The 24,145-nt window shown below is 30.7% G+C and overlaps 1 protein-coding gene across 4 annotated transcripts in view; it reads left to right on the plus strand.

Annotated features, from left to right (window-relative positions):
• Nucleotides 1-24,145, plus strand: part of LOC106687086 (tachykinin-like peptides receptor 99D) — a 655,917-nt gene that overhangs the window by 201,224 nt on the left and 430,548 nt on the right. For 2 of the 4 annotated variants that reach the window (XM_067053115.1, XM_067053118.1), the window contains exon 2: nt 19,257-19,289. The exons of the other annotated variants lie outside the window; for them this stretch is intronic. The gene's annotated coding sequence lies outside the window, so the exon portion shown is untranslated. The remainder of the gene's footprint in view (nt 1-19,256; nt 19,290-24,145) is intronic. 4 annotated transcript variants of the gene reach the window in all.

Here is a 24,145-nt window from a genome sequence, read left to right on the forward strand (position 1 = left end):
TTTTTTTTTACTTTTATCATCCCATAGGCGTTGATGACCAGAGGGTTTTACGCCTTTAAGCAAAAATCAACAACAACAACAACAACAACAAGTTTTGATATTTCGCTTAAGAATTGGACATAACCGGCTCAACGCCATAAAAAAATCAAAATAGGTCCTAGCCCTCTGTGTGAATGTGGAAGGGGAGGACAGACAACCGAACACATTCTCCAAACATGTGTCCTAATGGAGGAAAAAAGGAACCAGATATGGCCTGAACCTTGCTGACCAAGTTGTACGGATACCCTGAGGATCTCAGAAGTACCGCTGAATTTATTTTGTCGTTTCCAGACTTGGCCATTTGAATAATAATAATAAGAAAACTGAACTACTTGCTGCATATAAGAGTACAGTCCATCGTTAAGTGATGTTGTAATCAGTTTAAACAGAGTAAATTTCATAGTAAAATTACGACTAACTATAAAAATCGCAACATGTAATAATATGGATTTTGTTCTACAAGAAAACTAGTGAAAAGGTATTGCAAACCTGAAGATCAGGAAAGAACCTTGAAATGTCGATTAAAAATTTAAAAAAAATAATAACAGTAAAAAGGAAGAGTACATTTTTTTACTTATTGTTCTTCAAAATTACCAAGAAGTTTTTAGTCAGTTGACCATGAAGAAAATACATGTTTTTCTGAAGAAAAATAGAAAACATATAATTGGTTTTGTACCGATATATATTATAAAAATATAAAACTAATGTAAACTTAAACGACGCAGTTACATTTGTTACAGCTTTGTTCTTGTTTTAAAAACATAATAATAAATAAGAAAAACATTTGTGGGATATTTTGCTAGAATAAGTTTGATATTAAGGGTAAGATTTTTACGGTCATTGTTACTACTATATGTAAAAAAAAAATGCAATTATCGCACCTTTAGACAACAGAAACTTTACCAACAAACTCTAACCCATTAAAATTCAAATCTACAATGCCATAATTAATACAACCCTTTTGTTAAGGTGTCGGTCTTCTCATCGGACTTGTACCCCGTATCAGTTTTTATTACACTTTTAATGATACCTGAGTTATCCAAATCAACAACTTCATACACCCATTTCGTTTGCCAAGATATCATTAATTCAATTATCTTCAAATGGGTTGAGGTCACGCGATTTCGGGTTTTGTATCCATGTACAAGATGTTGAGGACTCGATTAAAACCCGTAATTATTGAATTTTAGGGGGTGAAACTTGAGTGAGTCACCTGAAGTTTCTTTGGAGTACAAATTCGTCTCCTAACTTTCTCCAGCACTTCTCCAGGGTTTTTAACTTTAGAATTTTCTAAGTAATAAGGTATATTTGTCTCAAATTCTTATAGAAAATAAAATTCTGCCACGGTGTTATATGTGTAAAAGATTATGAAGGTTGTGCATTATTTATAATGCATAACCTTCATAATGCATTATTTATAAATAGATATTATGTTAGAATAATTAGTTGTATATTTGTGACCTCTTCTTCAGTTTTTTTTTTTAATTTGATAATGGTGGAGGTATAGCCTCGTGCAAAAGACTCCTCTAACTATTTGCAATGCTTTAAGCATGGACTATTATAAATAAAGATTATACATATCAGTAAATGATATTTATAGAAGTAATAAAAACAACGACTGAAAAAGATAGAGAGAAGAAAAAAAAAGTAAAATAATAATATTAATACAAATAAATAAAAAGTTTATAACAAGATATCGTAAATCATCCTGGGCTTCAGTTTTCGAGATAAGGTCGGATTGCCTAAAATCTATGCCACTGCACTTATAACTGTTGGTGGATTGGAGTGAAATTTTGTAGATTGATTCCACATGCAATTGACAATGAAATGAAAACAAGAGGGAATCCACTGTAATTCTCACAGTCTTGTTATGGAATGTCAGCAATTTTTTTTTTATCTTGGCACAGGATTTCAACCATTCATGCTTATATCAAAGAACATAAGTTATTTTTCTTTTCATTTGATTTGTTTATATTTTATCTTGTTCCTTGGTTTACGGGACCCAATTTAACAAAGTTCAAATTCGAAATGAAAGTTCCCCCCTCCAAAAAAAAAAATAGCATTCATTTCAAAAATTTTGTATTGTAGATAAATCATTTAATCCAAAGAAATTATATTCATAATTTTGTTTCCTAATCTCAATAATTTTTGAAATTTGTACGTAGTATAACCATCGCTACGTAACCCGTTAGATTGGCGGGCTAAACGATTTCATTAACAATCCCTATTGCTTGCTTTGTTTGTAAAATCATTCATCCAACAATAATTGTGACAGTGAAAGAAAAGTCTTGGCTAAAATTCTTCGAATTTCTTACCTCGATGCGAATTAACTAAAGCGGATTGTATGACCTGAGTGTTATCTTTTATTTCCATCTTCTGCAAAATCGTTTATGCCTATCAACAAGAAAACAAGAGATGGCGTTTACTATGATTGCTTCAGTAATGGGACCTTTTTTAAAGAGAGTGTGCAAATAATTACAATATTTTAGACACTTTCTGTTTATTCCTAGTAACAAGGGGATTATAAATTTGTGGACGTATTTTTTTTTACCAATCCCTTTTTTTAGCAATTGTGGGTAAATTCAGGAGATATAATAAGATATTGAACAAATTTATGATGATCAATTAAGATTGTTCCAAAGATATCCGAAGATCAGTATGCATTAGGCCGAAGCGATGCTGGCAGTACCCTGTACCGTTAATATTAATTAATTCCCGTGATAATAAAATAAAACTTATTACTTATTATTGATTTATTTAAGCGTGAAACCTTAAATACATTACCTTAAATTAAAAAACCCTCACTAACAGACAGACACAAAATATAAATTACCCGATCCCTAATAATCAAATTTCCGCAGCCCCCTCTTAAAATGCATTACCAGAATTTAATAATGACTTCATTCCCACACACCCATGGGGCTCAGAAGAAAAAAAAAAACGTGAAATCTAATATTGTCCACTCCAGACTTGATTTGAATAAATAGATTTTTTAAAATAGAAATATATTAGAAACGGCCGTAAACCTAGTAGTGAAGAGTCCATGAGGAGAAAAATTTAGTTATTTCACCCCAATTACTGATCTCTATAATTAGTAGTCAAAATTGATGAGTGTGGTAAGTATAGTAAGGTGTAATAAAAAATGGTTGCTGTTTCAAAACATTAACTTTTTTTTTTTAAATCGGAGTTCCATATCTTTTAAACTACCTACAAACTATAAAACCTAATTAATCATCATTTAAAGTAGAGTACGCTAAAATATGAGCACTAACAGAGCTGTTTACGTCCAAAAGTTCCCGATATAACGTTTTTAAAAGCAACATTTCATATAAAATGTATTAACAAATCAATAGTAAGTGAATTTATTCGTGAAAATCTATATCTCAGAAGTTATGGCACATATAAATTAAAGATAGTTAGATGTACTTTAAAGTTGCTTATGACGTTAATATTCGTAGGAAAAGTAGTTTTCATGATGTTTGCTTAAATAACCATACTACCATATAATTATACTTCATGCCAGATTCATCAATTTTGACTGGTAATTATACATAGTTTTCATCAAATTGATCCAAAATTGGAATGAAATAACTGGCTTTGTTTTCATCGGGCTCTTGTACTATAGTTTTGTTGTTTTGTTTTTTTATTTAAAAAAAAACTTTATTTATTGAAAGATATTACAATATGCCACACTGCAATGGATAATAGTGATGAATGATCACATTCATACTAAAATAAAATAAAATAAGAATGAAAAAAAATAGTACATAGAAATATATAAAATGTCTCTCAAAATATATACAAACAGAAGAATAAAGAAAATGAAAAAATAAATAAAATAAAACAATAATAAAAATAAAATAATCTCTAGTCACATTTATACTCCTATAAAATAATATACACAATCAACATGAGGACCTCAACCCTGAGCCCACTCTATCCCCCACGTGTGAGATCATAAGATCCCTCTCGCCACATCACTGGTAATGAGCCAGTGGAGGAGTTTTATGTTTATAATTATTTTGTTAGGATTTTTTATAGTTTATTAACAATTCCTTTAGAGTCCTTATAATTTATTAGTTTTGTTCAAGTATTTGTAATAAAATGAACTATTAATTAAATCGTTTTTGTAGAATATTTTGGGCTGTACCGTATATCTATTAGGGGCGCATCATAGGGTTTGTAAAATTTGAGTAAGTACTTTTTAAGTTTTTTTTTTTTATTTATCATTCTTTTCATTAATTACTTTATTAAATAATATGGGCACTGGAACAAGAGTAGGTTTACTATTTCAATTAATTTCCTGTATCTTTATCCTCTGTACAAACATCAAATCCGGGGGGGGGGCAAAAGTCCCTGAATTAGAGCGAATAATAATAATAGCTACAGTTAACATTTTCCGATTGAAGAGTGGCCAAGTCATTATCAATGCAGGAGCCCTGGCGAAGGCAACAATACCTCGCTGTATTATAAATTCACGAACGAGTCGTTTACGAAACAGTGGCTGTTTTCAATTCTCCCCCCGTCCTTCGGGAAAATAACAAACTTGGCGAGGAGGGAGTCATTCAAAAAGAACAATTAATCTTAATTTGTTGAACTAGAATACATTCAAAAGAATATTAAACTTTACGAGGATATTAGTAGAGGTGATATTACTTATTTATAATATTCTTTTAAATTTGTTGGCCTAGTATTCCTTTAGCATTAACAATAGTCTAATTAACGTATAATAATTACCAAAATGATTAAGGAAAAACCAGGACAGTGTCTATAGAAGATATACTTACACTGGATTAATTTTGAAAATAAATATAGTTCAAAAGCCTTAGAGGAGAAAAAGGGCAGTTATTTCACCCAAATTTTTTATTTCTTTAATGAAAACTATGTATTATTACAAGTCAGAATTGATGAGTCTGGCAAGTGTAGGTAGGGGATTACAAATGGCGGCTGTTTTAAAACGTTAAAAAAAATAATTTTTCTTTCACAGCTCTATATTTCTAAAACTGCCAGAAAAACTTAAGAACGTAATAAAGCATTATTTAAAGTATAGTTTCCGAGATATTGCTTTTTAAAAAGCAAAATTTTTAATAAAATGTAAAGTGTAATCATATTCTTTATAGAAAGTCAAATATCATAAACACTACTGCTCCTAAAATGACTTTATGAACTACTTTATAGTACGTTAAACTAGCTTTAATTTGAGTGCTAATGTACATTTGTACGTCGGATAGTTTTTGAGATTGTAGGTGATTTTTTCAGTACATTTTTTATGAAATGGTGATTTTTAAAAGCTATTCCTCGAAAATTATTGAGCGTAAATAGCTTTATTAGGGGTAAAATGTTAGCAAATTTATTCTGATTTCCATGATGTTTTATTATTTATTCTAATGTTCTTGGTAGTTTTAAAGATATAGAGCCCGGAATGAAAAAATATTTCTTTTAAGGTTTTGAAACCGCCGCCATTTTTTATTACCCGTACTTTAAAAGATTTTTTAAAAAATCTTTCAACTACACTGTTTTTAATTTAAAATTTTATAATAATACTTACCAAAACATCATTTTATGCATTGTAGCTGAACATATGATTCTATTTATTACTATTAAAATTAAAAAAAAAAAAAAAATTAAGTTGAACAAATGATTTAACAACATACAAAAAAAGTAGTTTAATGAGAAATCCAATGCTCTAAAAACAATGTAAGTCTCATTATAAACCAAATTATGATCTTGAATGGTGAAAATATGTTTGTAAATGAAAAATTAATATACATGTTGTGTTATACGAATTAATTAAAAATAGAGGATTTAAAAAATTTTCTCAATAAGAATGTAAAAAAAAAATTATGTATTTATAATAAAATATGTTTTTTTATAATTTTCATTAAATTAAATCAGTACCACTACAACCCATGAAGGGTCATGGGTTCAGTAGTTTGTAAGGAAGTACTGTTACTAGACCAACGGTTGTGCAGGCAGGTTTGGTCAGAATCACGGTCGACCGCCAAATTTTTACCCAATGATGTGTACCCAATTTAGGAGGGCTTCAGAACCCACAGGATTGACTCACAGCTACAGTGCAACAGAAACATTTCTCTGCCCAGCCGGATTCGAACCCTCCTTATTAATTAAAATAATTTTTATAAGTCTTTGGGGTCAAACAAGAGTAAACAGGCCAAAATGTTTATTATTATTCAATATTAAATTTAACTTATTTACTCCAGTACTTAGTATTTTATTACTTATTTTAATTTATTACTTTTTTTATAATAAGACTCGTGTGAGAATCGCTATCGTGATAATATGTATACTATATAGTTGATGTACCGTGTCAATTTCTAAATTATACCGATAGAAAATTTATGATTTAATATTCAATAATTTTAATTTAAATAAAAAAGATCATAAAAATATAATAAATTAATTTGTAAATGATGGTGTTTAATTACATACAATGTATCTTAAAATCATGTAACAATTTTACTATTAATTATTTTCTATAATTAGTAAATTAAATTAAATTAAAATAAGATGTACAGTAGAAAGAATAAATAAACAAGAATTATAAAAAAGTATAAGACAATTAATAAAGAAGGAAATAATAAAAAATAAAGGAATATAAGGAACTAAGATCAAGAAAAAAAGCAAAATAACGAACCAATTAGGACACATACATAAACCATACTACACACAGTCGTGTGGTTATATTTTGCTTATTTTTATTTAAATTTAAACAAATTTTAAATCATATTTAGCTACATCTTAGGTTATTTTTATTTCTTTTACTTTGTTGCATTATTCCCATACATTATTTCCATGCATTATCCTATGCATTATTCCCCTACATTATTGCCATGCATTATTACCATACATCCAGGCTCAAATGTAAGGTTTTAACGTTGTAAGTTGGCTCACAATAAAAAGATTAATTGCCTTTTGGGCTCTTTTGGCCATATCCGGACCATTTTTTTTTTACGAATAGTAAAATGGTTTATTTACTACTTAGTGGTACTTATTAGTCAGCTAAATGTGTATATATCATGCATAAGAAAAAGAAAGATCAAACGACTAGCGTTTTAATAAAGATATGATAGAGCCTCTTAAACCCATGGGTAATAGGTACTTAATGTTTTTATGACATTAAAGGCATTTAAGACTATCAAGGCTCTTCCATTTCCAGAATAGGCAATGCCAGAAATTCCGGAAAGGTTATGCATTATTAAATATTTAAATGGATTAAATGAGAGAGAGTCGAGAGATGAAAAGAAGACAGGCCGAAACTTCCAGGCAAGTTCACAGAAGGATTGACAATAGGCAGTGGGAGTCTGCCGAGAGAGAACTTGGGCTTTCATATCAAGCACCCCTCTTAGCTATTATTAAAGCCTAAAACAGGAGTCGTCATTCACTTTTCATCTTCAATGAATCATGTTTTTTCTTTATTAATATATTTTAATAATAAATACTTAAAAGAAATCTATATTTAAAGTTGATGGCATCGAGAATTTACTTCGAGTTATGGAATTTTAAAAAATATTGAATTGTTTGAGTCATCAGGTTAGCTAGTAACTGATTCCGAATTATCTAAGAGTCCATAAAGAGTTCAAAAGTTATATACAGATTTACTTCTTAAAATAAACAACTGACTGACTTTCTAACGTTAATGGAGGGGACACTTTTTTTTTTACTCCCTTTGGCGGTTTTTATGCACGGTACCTTTTCTGACCAGGGTAATGTGGTGGAATTTCTATTCTATGTCAATGCAATTTAACGGGATAGATGTCAATTTAAATGAATAATTATTTTATTATGTAAAAATTATTTCTACTTAAATGGAACTCTATTACTATAATAATTCAGAAATGTTTTTGTACCCAATCAAAAGATACATTTATGAAAATATTTTGAGTTTTGAAAGGCTTTAAAAGTAGAGTAGCTAATTGTTAAGGCACTGTTAACACTGTTAATTCCAAGAACTCGTGTTCGAATTTGGCTGTTGCAGATTATTTTCTGTATCATTATAGCTGCGTGTCAGCCCTATGGGTTCGGGCGCAATCCAGGGTCCATCCAGCTTCATAAAGTGGTGACCCTTAATTGAGTAAAAATCTAACTAAATCACCTCCTTGCATGACCCTTGGTCTAGTAACAGTACTTCATTACAAAGTAACGGTACGGTTGTAACGGTACAGAAAACGAGAAAAAAAATTCTGATAGTCATTATTATCAAGTTTTTTTTTTGTTTTTTTTAGGTATTGTAAGGCGCTGTACCTCTTATTCTTAGTGTTCGAATCCGGCTGTGGCAGATAATTGTTTATTCTGTGTCTGTACCCATGAGTAAACCCTATGGGTTAAGGAAGGGATCCACCCAAACTCATAAAGTGGGTACTTTTGTTTGGGGAAAAAGGGAATGTATATTTGATCTAAGCAATGTAAAAATAAATCCATATAATGAAACAAAAAATAACTCAACCATTGTGAGGAAGTTAAAATTAAATACGAAACAAATATATTAAATAACGTAGTAATGCGAAATGGACTTATAAAAAAGAATACAAATTTCTAAAAAGATTAATTAACCTAGACGATATCTTAATTGACATGGTATTTGATAATAGATAGATACATTAATAATCACGAGAGATAGTTGACCTTGGATGACTTATACGTGGAGAGGATGGTTGGTAAGTGCGGTCCAAATAAATCACAAATAAGTTGAAGTAACTTATTTAATTTTTAATTAATAAATAACAGTTAATTAAAATTTAAATTAATGTAGTAGTCTGTGCCAATGCAATCTAACGGAATAAAAGTCATTGTAAACGAATAATTATTTTATTATGTCAAAATTATTTCTTCTTGAATGGAACGCAATCAAATATACATTAATATATATATGTAGAATAAGCTACTTCAACTTAATTGTCTTTTATTTTGACCTCACCCCCCCCCATCTATCTTCTCCTAATATTGAGGCTGTAGTAAATATTACACTTTAAAAAAAAAAAAAATATAGTGACAAAACATAAGGAAAATGAAATGAACTGAAAGAAATATACTGTTGTGGAAGAAACCTGCAGGGTTGGTTAAAATGTGGGTTATTCATAACTAGTTGAATGATATTTTTATTTGATTGTTACCCTGACCATCTCCTTTCACATTAAAATTAATCGCTACATAGATTTTTGTAAAAATACATAAATCTTGTTTATTTTGTGTTTTGTTTCTATTATTTCATTCTTTATATATTTTTATTATATTATGTTTAATTATAAAGTTAATAAAAAAAGAATTAATCCAATAATAACCAATTAATAAAAAGCAATCTAAATATGCTTTTTTTGCGTTTTCTGAAAAAAAAAAATTCAATTTTGTATTCCGGTACCACCTTTTGCATCTTTACGTCTCATGTTCTAAATGAATATAAATGTTTAAGGCCTGTAGAAGCTATACTAAATGCTGTCGGTGGGAGGATAAAGGAACAATTTTAGTCAGGGTAAAAGGCTCTAAAATCCAATACTCTGTCCTATATATTTCTAGGGGGTAGCAGGAGAAAAAGTGGAATCATCTTCAAAGTTTAAACATTAATTCAAACTAATCGGTGTACTTTATCTCCTATTCTGTGTAACTTCACCCGCTTATGGGAAACTCCCTTCTCCTTTTATCATTTAGTCCTGTCTAAGGAACAAAAAAAGGAGATAAAATCAAGAAATTTATGCTTCTATTTCCACGTTTTGTATCTTATCAACTTCAATTTCTAACTTTAAATGTAATTATTACTTAAACTGTAAAATAAATCCACAAACCTTATTTGTATTACAATATTGGGATAATTATAGCATAATAGGGGATGGTATTCATCGTTTTAGAACTGTTAGGTCCAGTATTTGAAATACAAAAGTAATTGGTCAATATAGTGTTTGTATAATTCAAGTATTCCCCTGGTTAAAAAGCTGGAGGATATTACCCGAATCGATTACAATTGATAGAGTGGACAATATTTGGAATGGATATGAAATAAATTATGGATGGTAAAAAAGTGAAAATAAAACATCTATTCTTGACAGATTCATAGCACAGTTGATTACATGTGGTTTAGCCTACGGGATTTACAATGTGGTTGATTATTGATTTGCATGGAGTTACATAAATACAATTAAAGTTTACTTGAAGACTGGTTCTTCTCTTATGCTCTCTTCTCTCCCTCATTCTGCCTTCGACTCTCTGCCTGAGTGTGGTGGAGAACTACTCGTTAATGACAAATATTTTATCTCTACCAGAAAATGATGTGCCATTGTGAGTGTGTTAACTGTTTTACCTGTAAGAACCAAGATGGTTATAGAGTCTACAAAATGTGTATGGGGGGTCTTTATCAAACAAAGGGGAGTGTTTCTTGTTAAGCTTAGGTGATGCTAGATATATTGAACTAATTAAACTGTTGTCATCATAAGAAATTCGTTTGGTTGCATTTTTATTAAGGATTTTTCGATAAGTGTCTACCAAAAAAGTATGTTTTTTTTTGTTTTTTTACAGAAAGTAAGATGAGTCTCAACCCTTTTTTAGATTCTGAGAGCCCTCCAGCGCCCACTTCATAACGTGGGTAACCTTAATTGGAAGTAAATTTTGCTTTTAAACGTAATCATGAACAAATCACCTCCTTGTACAAACGGCAAAGATTTTCATTTTCATAATTTTTTTCCTATTTTTTTTTATATGCATTTCGATGTCTAGTTTATAATAACAACTTATTTTAGTGCTTTAGTAGTAATTTAACTGTAACTAATAACAAAAATAAAGAAAATTTTTTATGATATATCCTGTAAGTGTCTCCGTTCCATGCTTCGTATAGACCTGGAAGAATAGAGACGATTTTAAGAATAGTGAGAATAAGCAGATCCTGGATTGGTGCCAGAGGATGTTATGAACTGCAACATAAACTCCTAGCTCCCAAAAAAATTCAGACACAACTGTACCTCTTAAAAATATTTATGGTCATTTTATACAGGGTCTAACCGCACCAAGAGTTTGTTTGTTTCTTCAACTTTGGGATATATGTTTTATAAGGTGTATACACCTATTATGCTATCATTATTATGAATCGAGGGTATTCTCAATTACTGAGATATAACGTAATAGTATGACTTTTTTGTAAGCAATTAAATCAGAAGAATTTTTTTTTTGTGTAGATTTAGTTTACACCTCGATTGACTGGAAAGATTGTAATTCGTTCCCTCTTGTTTTGCTAATGTTCTCAATGCAGTGAGGAAAGGTACTAGAGCACTTTAAAAATCCTAGTTGTTTAAAGGAGCATCTTTAAGAAAAGTTAGTTGTATAAATTAAAAAAAAAAACTTTTAATACAATAATTCATTCTACCACACTGAAGGGGAATATATTAGAGATTTAATTACACAATCATACCATGTATTCATATTAACTAAAAGTAAGAAAGTAAAAAATAAAATAAAATAATTTAGTACAAACTAAAATGGATAACAATAAAATTTTATACGCATCATAAATAAACATCGGTGGATAACTGAGTTAAATAAAAGAAAATAAGAAATCAGCTGAGGTAGAAAACTGTTCATCTTGTACTATTTTAACTATTTTTTACTTTTTTTTGTTAATATTGTTTAAATAAATAAAATTTTATCCATTTTAGTCTCAAAACATTTTTATTATACTTATAAGTCTGACTTTCGGCCAATTCGGCTATCCTCTGAGATAATCTATGACAAACAGCTTTTTTTACACATATTTCAACATTCCAAACAAATAACAATATTATTTATAATTTATCTTACCTTAATAAAATTTTAGAACTAAATCATTTAAAAAACAACTTCGTGCAGTCTATTCTGCCTAGTGCAATCCGAAAAATTACCCTATGAGACATTAAAACATTAGAGAATCATATATTTTTGTTAGTAAGAATTTCTTAGATTATGTATAATTACCTAATTAATCAATTTTCACATTATTATAGAAATAAAAATTATCTATCACAGTCCCCCCTTTTTTTAAATTAATTTTTTATTAAATTTAAGTTAATTTTGACTAGTAATTATAGATAGTTTTCATAAAAGTAATCAGCAATTGGGGTGAAATAACTGCCTTTTTTCCCTCTATGTGTGGTAATATAGTATAATATAATTATTGGCGATAACAAGCATTTTTTATTTCCATTTTTCGCAGGCTTTAACAGTGGAAATAATACAAGGATCAGGAAAGTACCGAAACCTTATACAAGAGTTGTAAAAATTAATCCATCAAAATACACCGATCCTAGGTAATACTGTTGATTTATATTTTGTTGCGCGTGTTATGATAAACAAAAAGAATGAAACTGTTTGTGTGAGAATGAATCCACCTTACCGAGCAGTGGCAGTAAATTTTAAAGAGATTCTTGGCTATGGGGGGAGGGGAGGGGCGGGAGGAATGATGGAACCCTAGAGATTATAGCATAAAAATTAATTAATTTTTGTTTACATTTTGGTTTTATTACTATCACAAGTATCAGGCTGACTGTCATTCACAAGCTAAGAGGGGTTGAATTGGATTAACCTTGTAGTGGTTTCATTAGGTTGAGAGGGTGTTGAGTGGCGTGAAAGAGTGGTCATCGTTAGGCCTCTACTTGTCGTCCTATTCCTTTGACATTTTCATTCATACAGTTCAAAGTAGAAGCTCATTTGATGGATATATATTTAATTAGAGCATAAATTAAGAATACAAAGTATCACGTAAAATTAAAAAAAACAACTCTGATTTGATTAAAGCTGAAGAAAAAATGTGATTCTGTGTGAGATAGCACTAGTATTAATTTTAGTTATTCACTGCATATACTTTATCTAACGCGGTGTGTGGGTATATATACTGAGTTTATTATGAATATTTCTTATAAGTAAATCGTGAATACATCATTTATATAGATAGAACTAGAGTAATATTACTATGCTGGAATAAAAATTAAATGATATTATAATAAATAAAATAAAATAAAATTATAAAAGAAGTAGTAACATTATAAAATTAAAATCATATGGTTAATTATGAAAAGATAGTGGAAACTAAATAAAGTCAATGAAAGAACTATTCTCTACTACATAAGAAGACTTTGAACACATTATTTAATTCCTGAAGTTACAATAGAATGTGAAGCTCAAAGGTTAACTGAAACACTTTGATGAACCCCCAGAAAGAAGTAATGACAAACGTCATTCATAACTGCAAACTACATAGATCACGAAGGATTGTTGGAATGCATTCGATTCCGTTTGCAAATGATAGTTTTGCTAGAGGCTTATCGATTTCGAATGTGCTTAACATTTATATTCACTTTTGAAATTATTTCTGAGCCATCTATATTTGTCAGTAAAAATAAGAAATATGAAATCTTTAATCTTACCTGTGGTGTACCTCAAGGAGCTATTTTATCCCCAAATCTATTTTTACTATATACTACTAAAATAGTTGGTTCTAAGCATTGACAAACATTGACAAACAAGCATTGACAATTGACTGACCTGGGCAGAATAGACTCCATAAAGTTGTTTTTTAAATGATTTAGTTCTAAAATTTTATTAAGGTAAGATAAATTATAAATAATATTGTTATTTGTTTGGAATGTTGAAATATGTGTAACAAAAGCTGTTTGTAATAGATTGTACCTGAGGATAGCCGAATTGTGCAAACGTATTTTCCTTGACCAGCTTTTATTGCGATAACAGTTCCTGTCTTTTGATCAACATTGGAGATTAGTCTTGAGATGGTGTATTTTTAAGTACTTAATACAAAACTTTTAACGTAATATTCTTTATTCCATTATATTAAACTTTAAATGATGAGAATTATTTTAAATAATTAGGAAGATACATTTCCTACAAGATTATAGCTAGTCGTTTAATAATTGAATCCTCTAAAAAACAAAACGAACATTATCTAAAGCGAACCAGTTTTAAAAAATACAGAAACCAATTATTTTTTCTAGTCTTCCATCGAAGTCTTGTACAGGTTCTGATTGGTAATGTCAAGATTCATTTCTCAAAACCGCCGTAAAATAATTGACTGATCTAGGAAGAAGTCAAAACCACACCGTTATGAACGTTCTTGTCTATCTCCTCCATGATCCATAAAATCGTTTATAGTGGTTCTACACATGCTTTAGGTATGTAATAATAATGAGTTTTAAAATTTTGGAAGCAAGTGATTTAAAATTGTAGAAAATCATAAAACCTAAAATTAAAAATTGTTTTTTAAATATTTCGAAGGATATACCTCCTGTAAGTAGCCAGGTATTAAAGATTATAAATTTTTCTACAAAACAAAATAAACATGAAAATTGGACTATTACTATCAAAGATGGGATAAGTACTTTATCTTCATAGTAGCATATAAGAGCGTACCTAAGGTCAAAACTATGAGGGGGAATGATCGGTGTGACAAGGTGTGGCATTTCAGTACAGCAAAGGCGAATGAAACCAAAATTTTAAGACAAATATATATATAATTATAGTAATGCTTTATAAGTTATTACAAAATTTGCTTAAAAAATAATTTTAATACAAATAATAATTTTTTCTCACTTCTATGGGGACAAGGGGAACTGCCCCCCCGCTGGGTACCCCTATGTTAATGAATAGATTCTGCTAATAATTATTTAAGCATTAGGTTCTAATATTGTCACCTTGCCACCTTTACATGACAGAACGTCACGATCGCTAGGACCATAACTCCTATGATCTTGTTAATTGATATATAACAACCTGTCTCCATGACCGTCTCTCAACAAGGAAAGAACCACCTCAATGTCAACTCTGTATAGTGACTATGTACATTTAGTCCTGTGAAAAAAATATAGATTTTACGTTTAAAATTGAAGTATTTATAAAATTTAAAAGTAAATTTTTATGTTATTAGATTGACAAGATCCTTTAAATGGCCTTTGATCTATTTAATAATTTACGAACATAAGATTATGTAAAGAAATCTTGTTTATACTGTGAATAAGTATAAACTCAATGTTTCTTTTCCTATTATCAGGTGTATTAATGGTTTATACTACCTCAGTTTTCTTCCTACTGTTTGAGAGAGATTGTTCGTTTTTATACTGTATGGCTTTGTTTGAATTTCATTTTTTTTTTAATTTCGTCGCTAATAAACTCCCTAACCACCCAAACCCACTAGTTTCTAACCTTGGTTCCTCTTCCATTCCTGGCAATCCTCCGAGGCGCCTGAAAAGAAGATGGCCTCTTGACCTTATATTGTAAACTGTAGAGTTCTACTACTGGGTAGTTTCTCTACATGCTGTATCATATCATTATGTCATTATGATCAAATTTACTTGTATTTTTTATACAGTCGTAAATATCAATAAACAAAAAAAAATTTCGTCGCGCGGAACTTATCAATATTTTGGATTTCTGGATTCCGTAGATCGTAAACTCAAGCCATTATTCCCCACAAATTTTCAATCGGATCGAGCCCCGGACTAAGACCTAGCCAATGTGAAGGGTTCACTAATTAGGAACATCATTTTGTAATTTAATTTTTACTTTTGGAAAGTTTACACCCGACAGAACTATCCTATCGGATGAACGAAGACTTCCATACTTTATGACTTTATTTCCTTCATTCCAACATCATTATATCATGATCCAACCTCCTAGATTGCTTTTTGGATTGAGGTATTATTAGGTAAGTAGTAAGAAACCACCCTCAGAGGTTTATAGGCTGTGGAAATGAGAAGTGAAGACGTGGGTTGGTCTAATAAGAGCGTTAACATGTAGATTAGGACTACCTCCGCCCTAACCTCCCCGCTGTACAGCTCCAATCTCTTGTATTTGTAAAGTCGCCCCTCCTTCCCCCTCTCCCCTCTTCCTCCCTCTTCCCCCTCATTCCCCTTCCTCCCGTGGGAGATGGATCACGTTCATTAAGTCTTCACGTTCTGATTAGTCAGTTTCCTGCCCTGAAAACCAGTCTAATGTTCTATCCCTACAAACAGCAACCCTCTGTTTCACCAACACACCTTCTAATAATAGTCTGATATTTCTAATTATCAGATACCGGGTTTCCATGGACATAATAAAACGTATATTTTTTCTAAAGCTGTTTTTATTTTGCATATTTCAGGAAAAGGTGGAGACATTTGAATATTTTGTCTAAACTCCCTCTTTCATTAATCAAGTAATTTTTTTAAAAATAAAACTGCTGTAAAACAAATAAAAATTAATTTGTTCCACTATCTGACCTATACTACATCACAAATATTTTTGTCCTCTTATTCTGCCTTCATGTCAGAAATGAAGACAAACTGCTTTTTTTGGTCTTACTTTAATCTTGAACGTATAGCAGATAATACATCCGTCTTATTGACTATATGTAATTTAACAATACTTTTTGTGAATTATCTTTCCTTAAAAATTTATTTAATTGCAATTCTAATTGTTTAATAGAAAAATCTCAAACAAATAAATCTTGATCTAAAAAAGGATCTATGATCAAAGTTTATTAAGAGAATTTAGAGGGGGAGGGGGAGATTACTTTTCAATTAGACTTTAAATCCTACTTTAAATCTAGTCGTTGAACTACCCTCATAGTAGTTACATATTTTGTTGTCATAAAAATTTCATACAAATAGATACATTTTTTAACTTTACTTTGCATACTTATTACATTATTGGGCAAATCAAAAATTGTATATCTATTACAAACTCTAAAGTAATATAACTACTGTGACGTTAGGTCAATTGTTAGATTTTATTTATTTATTGATATTTACAACTGTATAAAAAATATAACAAGCTAATTTGATCATAATGACATAATGATAATGACATGATACAGCATGTAGAGGAACTACCCAGTAGTAGAACTCTAAAAACATTTTACAATATAAGGTCACGAGGCCATCTTCTTTTCAGGCGCCTCATATGATTGCCAGGAATGGAAGAGGAAGCAAGGTTAGAAACTAGTGGGTTTGGGTGGTCAGGGAATTTATAATGGAAGAAATGATATCGGGTTCGGGCTAGATCGGCTACATAAGGAACATTTAGGTCTTTATGGATGGTTTTATTAGTAACAAAATAAGGAGCATTGAGGATTTTAAGAAGGATTTTGGATTGTAAGGATTGGATACGAGAGGAATTCGAACGTTTAGTGGAGCCCCAAAGCTCAACTCCATATGTCCAGATTTATTATTATTGTCTGAATTAGTATTATTATTGTCATGTAGATCAGTCTTTTGTAATGAGTTGGAAGTTTAGACCGTTTGTCTAGTAAGTGCTGTAATTGTCGGAATCTGCGTGCCAGGAAACTGCAATCTTTTCAGTCTTGTGTGAGGATTCCGGCTAGTCGTTTGTCAAGGTAACGAATCTGTTCTACAGGGGTAGAGCTACATTATTAAAGTATACTTTTGGGCAGTTCGCAGGTTTACGACGAAGAGTAAATGTGATTTGTTGGAATTTATTTTTATCCTTCAATTTCGACACTATTCTTCGAGGGTTGTGATATGGGACTGGAGAGTTTGGGATGCAATCAAAGGGTTATTACTAACTGTGAGCATGACACATGTGTCATCAGCATACGTGGTAAGGATAGTGTTAGGAGTTGTTGGGATGTCAGCTGTATAAACGGTGTAAAGGATGGGACCGAGGATACTACCTTGAGGAACACCAGCGGATTGAAAATAGAGGGATGAATTGGAATCATTGTGGTTTACTTAGAATAATCTTTTAGTAAGAAAGGAACGGATGATGAGAAAATAATTGTTAGATTTAAAACAGGATTCAAAGTTTAATTGAAGTCTCCCTATGTTGGTCATCATAGATGCTCCGTAGAGTATAACTGGCCTGAGCAAAAGTTCTATAAGTGCCTGGTTTAATGGCTATCATTTTTGCTTTTTACATCATGATAGCTACACTTGTTGACATATCTACGGATTGATGTTTCGGGACGATTTCTCATTAAGGTTACAAACGGATTTACAGAATTAGAGTAAGATTGAAAGAAATTATGAGACCGTTTCTATATGTATTTATGTACGGCAATCCTTCCCGGTCAAACCCTGATATATTATTTTTAAAACATTTATTTAAAACGGTACTAGGAGAGTTAAGATGTTAAATAGAGCAACATTGAAAATATGACTAAAATTGGAAAACAGGGAGAGATAGGAAGGCTACCCTAAGATGGAGATGGTAGGTTTCCAATTTTTCAATGATGCTCGATTTAAATAATAATTTAAACTTAAGTTTCCTCTTTTTAATTTAAATAAATGTTTCAAAGGTGATATCAGACCTCGCAAAATTGGGGTTTAGCACTGAAGGAGATGAAACCTGAACAACTTCACGACTTCTTTGGTGCGCCGAGTTTATAAAACGGAAGCACATAAACTTCTTCGACTCCCTGAAAATTAACATCAACATCACACGATCTTCAGCTACAATAAGGTGGCAATAATGCATGCTGCAAGACCAAACATAATACTTTTGCAATAGAGACACTCTAACTTAGGTTAGGTTAGAGTTAATTTTAAGTTATAGGACAAAGACAATTCTCAAGCGCGCCCCTGCACTTTAGGTCTTCCCGATGAAAATTCAGTGCAGCCCATCCACTACTGCATAAACTGCATAAAATGTAGCTCTCTCTACGGTACAAGGAGCTATATCGGAAAGTTGTACATTTATATTATTTGTTCTTTTTTATGTTTTCTTTCAGATTAAGGGATTCCGAAAAAAGGGAATTAGCGAGCATAGTTGGTCGGAAATTATTACCTTCTATTATTTTTGGTATTACGATTTTCTCTGTAGAGATTGTGGTATGACATACATCGACAATACTATTCGCTCTAAGTGGTAACATGAAGAAGGCTATCCTAATTTTGCCAGATTTAACTTCATTTTAGTTGTATATTATAAAACTCCTTATATATTTAAATTTTGTAACACATCCAGGAGGAAAAATTAAGTCAGTGAGCAAAATCAGGTTAACAAATTTATTTACTTGTTGGACTATTTTTTTTATTTTCCCGACGTATTATAATTGTGAAATTGGCCATAAATAGACATTTAGCTTCTTAATTTTGCTGACCTATTGGCCATTTTCCTAACCTATGTATTTTATTTTGACCTATGTATAATTATTATAATCAAAGTAATTAAATAGATATTTCATTATAATATGGTTGTTTAAGATGTTTATAACTAACAGTCGGATTCATATGTTTCAGGTAATTTTTGAGCTATGTAGAATTGCCGTTAATGTAAGTAAATCTTTTTTATATATAATTTGTATGATATTACATGTATTTAATATTGCTCCCAGGTATAATATTTTTTACAATTGAAAATTAGTACTTCACACATATATAATACAAGAAATTTATTATTATTTATAATATATACTATACTGTGTCTCATCTCTTGGCATTATCAGGTGTTGATATGTGTCCAGCTACGGTGGTATTGTCTTGCTATAGCCTATGGCTACGCCGTGGAATTAATGAAACGTGAAGGGCCTGGTCCCCTAGGTACAATCTTTTTTTTTCCGTACTTTCCATTGAAAATAAGGAATACTTAGATACAATGATGTCAGCTGAAGTAAGCTGGCTTCTTCTACCCGTGAGTATTTAAAGGGCTTTGTCGACATATATAAATAAATAAAATCAACGAGAGAAATGTGTTTCTTTTTTTCACTCAGTATTCAATATATTTAAAGCGATGATATTTGAAAGAAATAAAGTCGAACATATTGTCCAATTTTGAGCTCTGATAGAACCGTTTATAGTTCAAGAACCCAAGAAGCGAAAAAAGTCAGCTATTTGATTGAAATTTGTAATTAATTTAATGAAAAGTATAGTATAGTTACCTGATTTTGATTGGTGAAAATTTATGAGACAGCCAAGTGTAGGTAGAAGGAATAAAAAATAGCGGTTTTTTCAAAATGTTAAAAAAAAATAATTTTTCGTTCAGAGGTCCATATCGTTAAAATTACCTGCATCACTGAAAAACTTGATAGATCATTTAAAGTAGAGTAAAGTTACTAAAATATAAGCCCTAATAGAGCTGTCTACGTTCAATAATTCTCGAAATACAATTTTTTTAAAAATCATTAGATAGTGACTCTATTATAAGAAATCTATATCAGAGCAGCCATGATGGCGTGGCTCAGTAATAAGACTCTAGCTCGAAGGACCCAGTCTAGGATTCTGTTGTGACCATAATTATTTATTGTTTTTTCTTAGCTTTTAGTAAACCCTGTGGGTTCGAGAGCCCTCTGGGATCTACCTAGCTTCATGAAGTGGACCTTAATTTGGGAAAAGTCAGGCGGTCGAGAGTAGTTATGGGCAAATTACCTCCTTACACAACCGTTGGTCTAGTGACAAAATTTCCTTAGAAAGTACTGTACCTTTTACCCCAGTCAGTTGTTATAGTGGTACAGATTTTCCTTTACTGCAATAGCATGCAGAAAAAGTGCAAAATTTTTTAGAAGACAATTCTTGGAGACAATAACGATAATTGAGGATTTAAATTATGAAACCTTGCTTTCTTTTCCATTCCTGACAATATTCCGAGGCGCCTGAAAAGAAGATGGCCATGAGACCTGTTTATGTAAAACATCATTATAGTGCTACCAATGGATAGTTTCTTTACACGTCTGTAACACTCCAATTAAACTGAGACCGAATTTACTAAATGTATTATAATGTACAGTTGTAATAGCAATAAATAAATATATAAAAAAATTATGCAATCAGTTACAAAACAAATTGTAGTAAATATCAATAAAAAAAATTTTTAAATATGCAAAGTCCGTAAAACGTTTGAGTGTACCGGAAGCAATTTTTGTATCAACTTACACCATTTACACTGACGGAAAAAAAATAACAACCAGAAACGTGAGTTGAATCCTACAACGAAGTGTTCTTACCAAGATTTTAGAAATTTAAGTGGCACCAAATTCAAATTTCGCTGTTAAAATTGTTCAAGATATGTTTGGTAAGATTATTTAACATAGTTATTTATACTTCGTTGTTTTCTTTTATAGAATTTCCCATGTATTTAGCAAAAATGATTTGGGAATCATTAAAAGATAATTCGTCGAATTACTATTTGGCATTTTTTTCTTTTTATTTAAATATCCCTCTGTATTTCTTCCGACTTGCTTACATAAACAATTTGTTTTTAAAAAAACAAGGTGTTTTGAAGATAATTAAGACCGAATAAACGTGTTTAGGATACATCAGTTAAAGAACCTGGAAAAACGTTTGTTTTTGTCAATAAAAATTAAAAAAAAGAAGTGAGACAAGAGTTATTTGAACCAAGTAATTATACATCGTGTGCAGTAATATGGTAGTGTATTTAAATTTCACTCGAACACCATGAATTAAAAAAAAGAAGAACTTTTTGTTCCCGAGAGTAATTATCTAATTAATTACAATTAAGATAATTAATGAGGTGAATAAACCACAGGCTTGGAAGCGGGCTTATAACTCTCTTTGGCAAATACCTTGCCCAATTTTGTTAATGGATGCTAATTTTTGCTCAAGGGATCTTAGAGCCAAAATATTGTTTGTTAATTTCGGTTTAATGTCTTTATGTACCTAATAATAGTATGAACCTTTGAAGGAATTTATACTAAAATTTTAGAATGTGACAGCTTGAGGACTGACAAGAAGTTCCATGACCCATGTTATTACATTATGACCTTTATCGAACCTTTCTTCCAATGTTCAAACTACATTTTTCATGTTTTTAATTAATTATGATTATGCGGGTAGTCCTAGATAGTTAGGCGCAGTCGATCTGAGTCTTGTTGAAGACACCGGTTCAAATCCGGCCTGGGGCATTGACTTTTTTCATTGAGTGGTGGCCCGACGAAATGAAAAATTTGACCCTCAACCTTGGCGAGGCAGTAAAGGACTCTAATGAGAGAAAAAAAAATTAATTACATCGTTATTGATCGACTCATAGTGAATCATGGTCCATGTTAGTACCTTCAATTTGAGCTCACGGACCTACACAAAATTGAAGACGTAAATAGGTTAGTAAGAGAAAGTTAGATGCGCGCACCTTACTAGATTTTTATAAGCTTCTAATTAATGCTTCAGTGTCGAGTTCCGAGGGGAGGGGGAGATTTTAAAATGGTAAAGAATATGGCTTTGTTTAATTGAAGCTTATATTGATTGAAAAAATAAATAATTGTACATCTAGACAGTAAACCTATTCAATAACTTAAAAAAATATATATATATATATATTGTGTACTTTTTAAATTTCTTTTTATACTTTGCAAGCTATTTAATACGTTGTAATAGAGTATGTAAATTGTATAAGTTGTAATAAAGTCGTTGTCAATTTTTAATCTAATCTAGGTAATTAATTATCCGTATTAAACATTTGCTACTAGTATTTATTATGCATTGGGTGAACAAAGAGATTTCAAACGAATAATTATTTTTAAAAATGATTTACCACATTAGCTGCTGAAGGCCACCCTGAGAGGATATAGCCATGTGGGTCTATCGAGATATGAGTTGGAATCCAGTTTTTGGTTGTCAAACAACTAATGGATATGTCATGCCCTAAGCCCGCAGGAGGTTATTCATTTCGGATAAGCTACTGACAGTACACTCTCTTCCATAAAGTGCCCCGTAGCTTTCAGAAATAATCGACGCACCGGCCGTATGCGCGTCACGGGAAACGAACGGTGACGTAGCGAGAGTGAATCCTCACCCAACCTCCAGAAGATATCCCAGCAACAATAGTACACTAGATGTTGAATATTTATTTTATAATATAAATTAAAATGGTTAATTTTATATTATTTATATCAGTTATGATAAAAGATTAAAAAATTTCAGTAAGTAAGTTTTTTTAAATAAAAAGAACTACTTTATTGTATTTTATATTTCACAGAATATTACTATAATTATGAAAAAGATTGTGAAAAAAATTAAAACTACATTAAGCCTATCTTTAAAAAAAAAAAAATAATGATATAGAAAAATTATTAAAATCATATTTTGTACATGTATATTTTACATTATGTTAATTTGTCAGACTTTTTATTGGATATATTCTAACATTTTTATTATTACTCCAGTCATTATCATTATTTTATTATTACTCCAGCCCATCTGGAGTAAAATATAAATTCGTAAAAATTATTAATGTGAAATTTAGAAAAACACAAGTTATGTCAGTGTATTTTGCCACCAATTTCCACAATGTTTTGAGCTTATGTTAGGAATTACGGCGTTGGTGATGCATATAATGTAAAACAAATTGGGTTAATGTGATTAAAAAAAAGTAATTAGGACAAGTTTTTGATCGTTTTTTTTAAGTTACGTTCCACTGTGCTTTGGCTGTTTCAAGCACATACTTTGAGTTGTGAAGGTAGATACTTCATATACTACTTCATTGAAGATTGAATTCAGTGTCATTTTGAAATATCTGAAGTGACTAGTAATGCAGAATGTGTTCGAACAGTTCTTAGGTCTGCGCAATGCAGTCATAACCACAGATTGTTTTGCTGGCCCTGAAATGTCACTCCTCTATTTGGCATCGAGATAAATCTTCAACAAAAACCAAAACTTCAGATAAAGTGGTTTTCAAGGATATGCTATGCATACGGTCGTTAATCGAGATGCCAGGATAATCGCTGAAGGCAATTATCCAAAAATATATTTATTAAGATTGAGTCTTGCAAAACTATTATTATTATTATTGGAAAATTATTGATTGACCGTGTGTATAGATGAATGGAATATGGTCCGGGTGCGGTCAAACATTATAAACTCAAATAGTAGAATTATACTATTTTATTGAGCCAACGTTTCGCCCCACGTTGCAGGGCTTCGTCAGGGCTAAAAAAGATAAGGAAAACTAAGTTACAAAAATGAAAAAAAAAAAGAAGAAACATAAGTGTAAAATAACAGGGGTATAAAATGTAAAAACGTAAGATATAATAAGAAAAATTAAAGGTTATAAATAGTAAATGAAAATGGTAATAATAACAGATAGATAAGAGAAGAAATATTAATGAAAGTACAAATAGAGAGATGAAAAAAGAAAGAAAAAAAAATACAAATCAAATGATGAGACAGAATGCATACCT

Source organism: Halyomorpha halys, unplaced genomic scaffold (genome assembly GCF_000696795.3).
Source record: "Halyomorpha halys isolate HHAL.00 unplaced genomic scaffold, Hhal_1.1 Scaffold4.1, whole genome shotgun sequence".
Taxonomy (NCBI): Eukaryota; Metazoa; Arthropoda; class Insecta; order Hemiptera; family Pentatomidae; genus Halyomorpha; species Halyomorpha halys.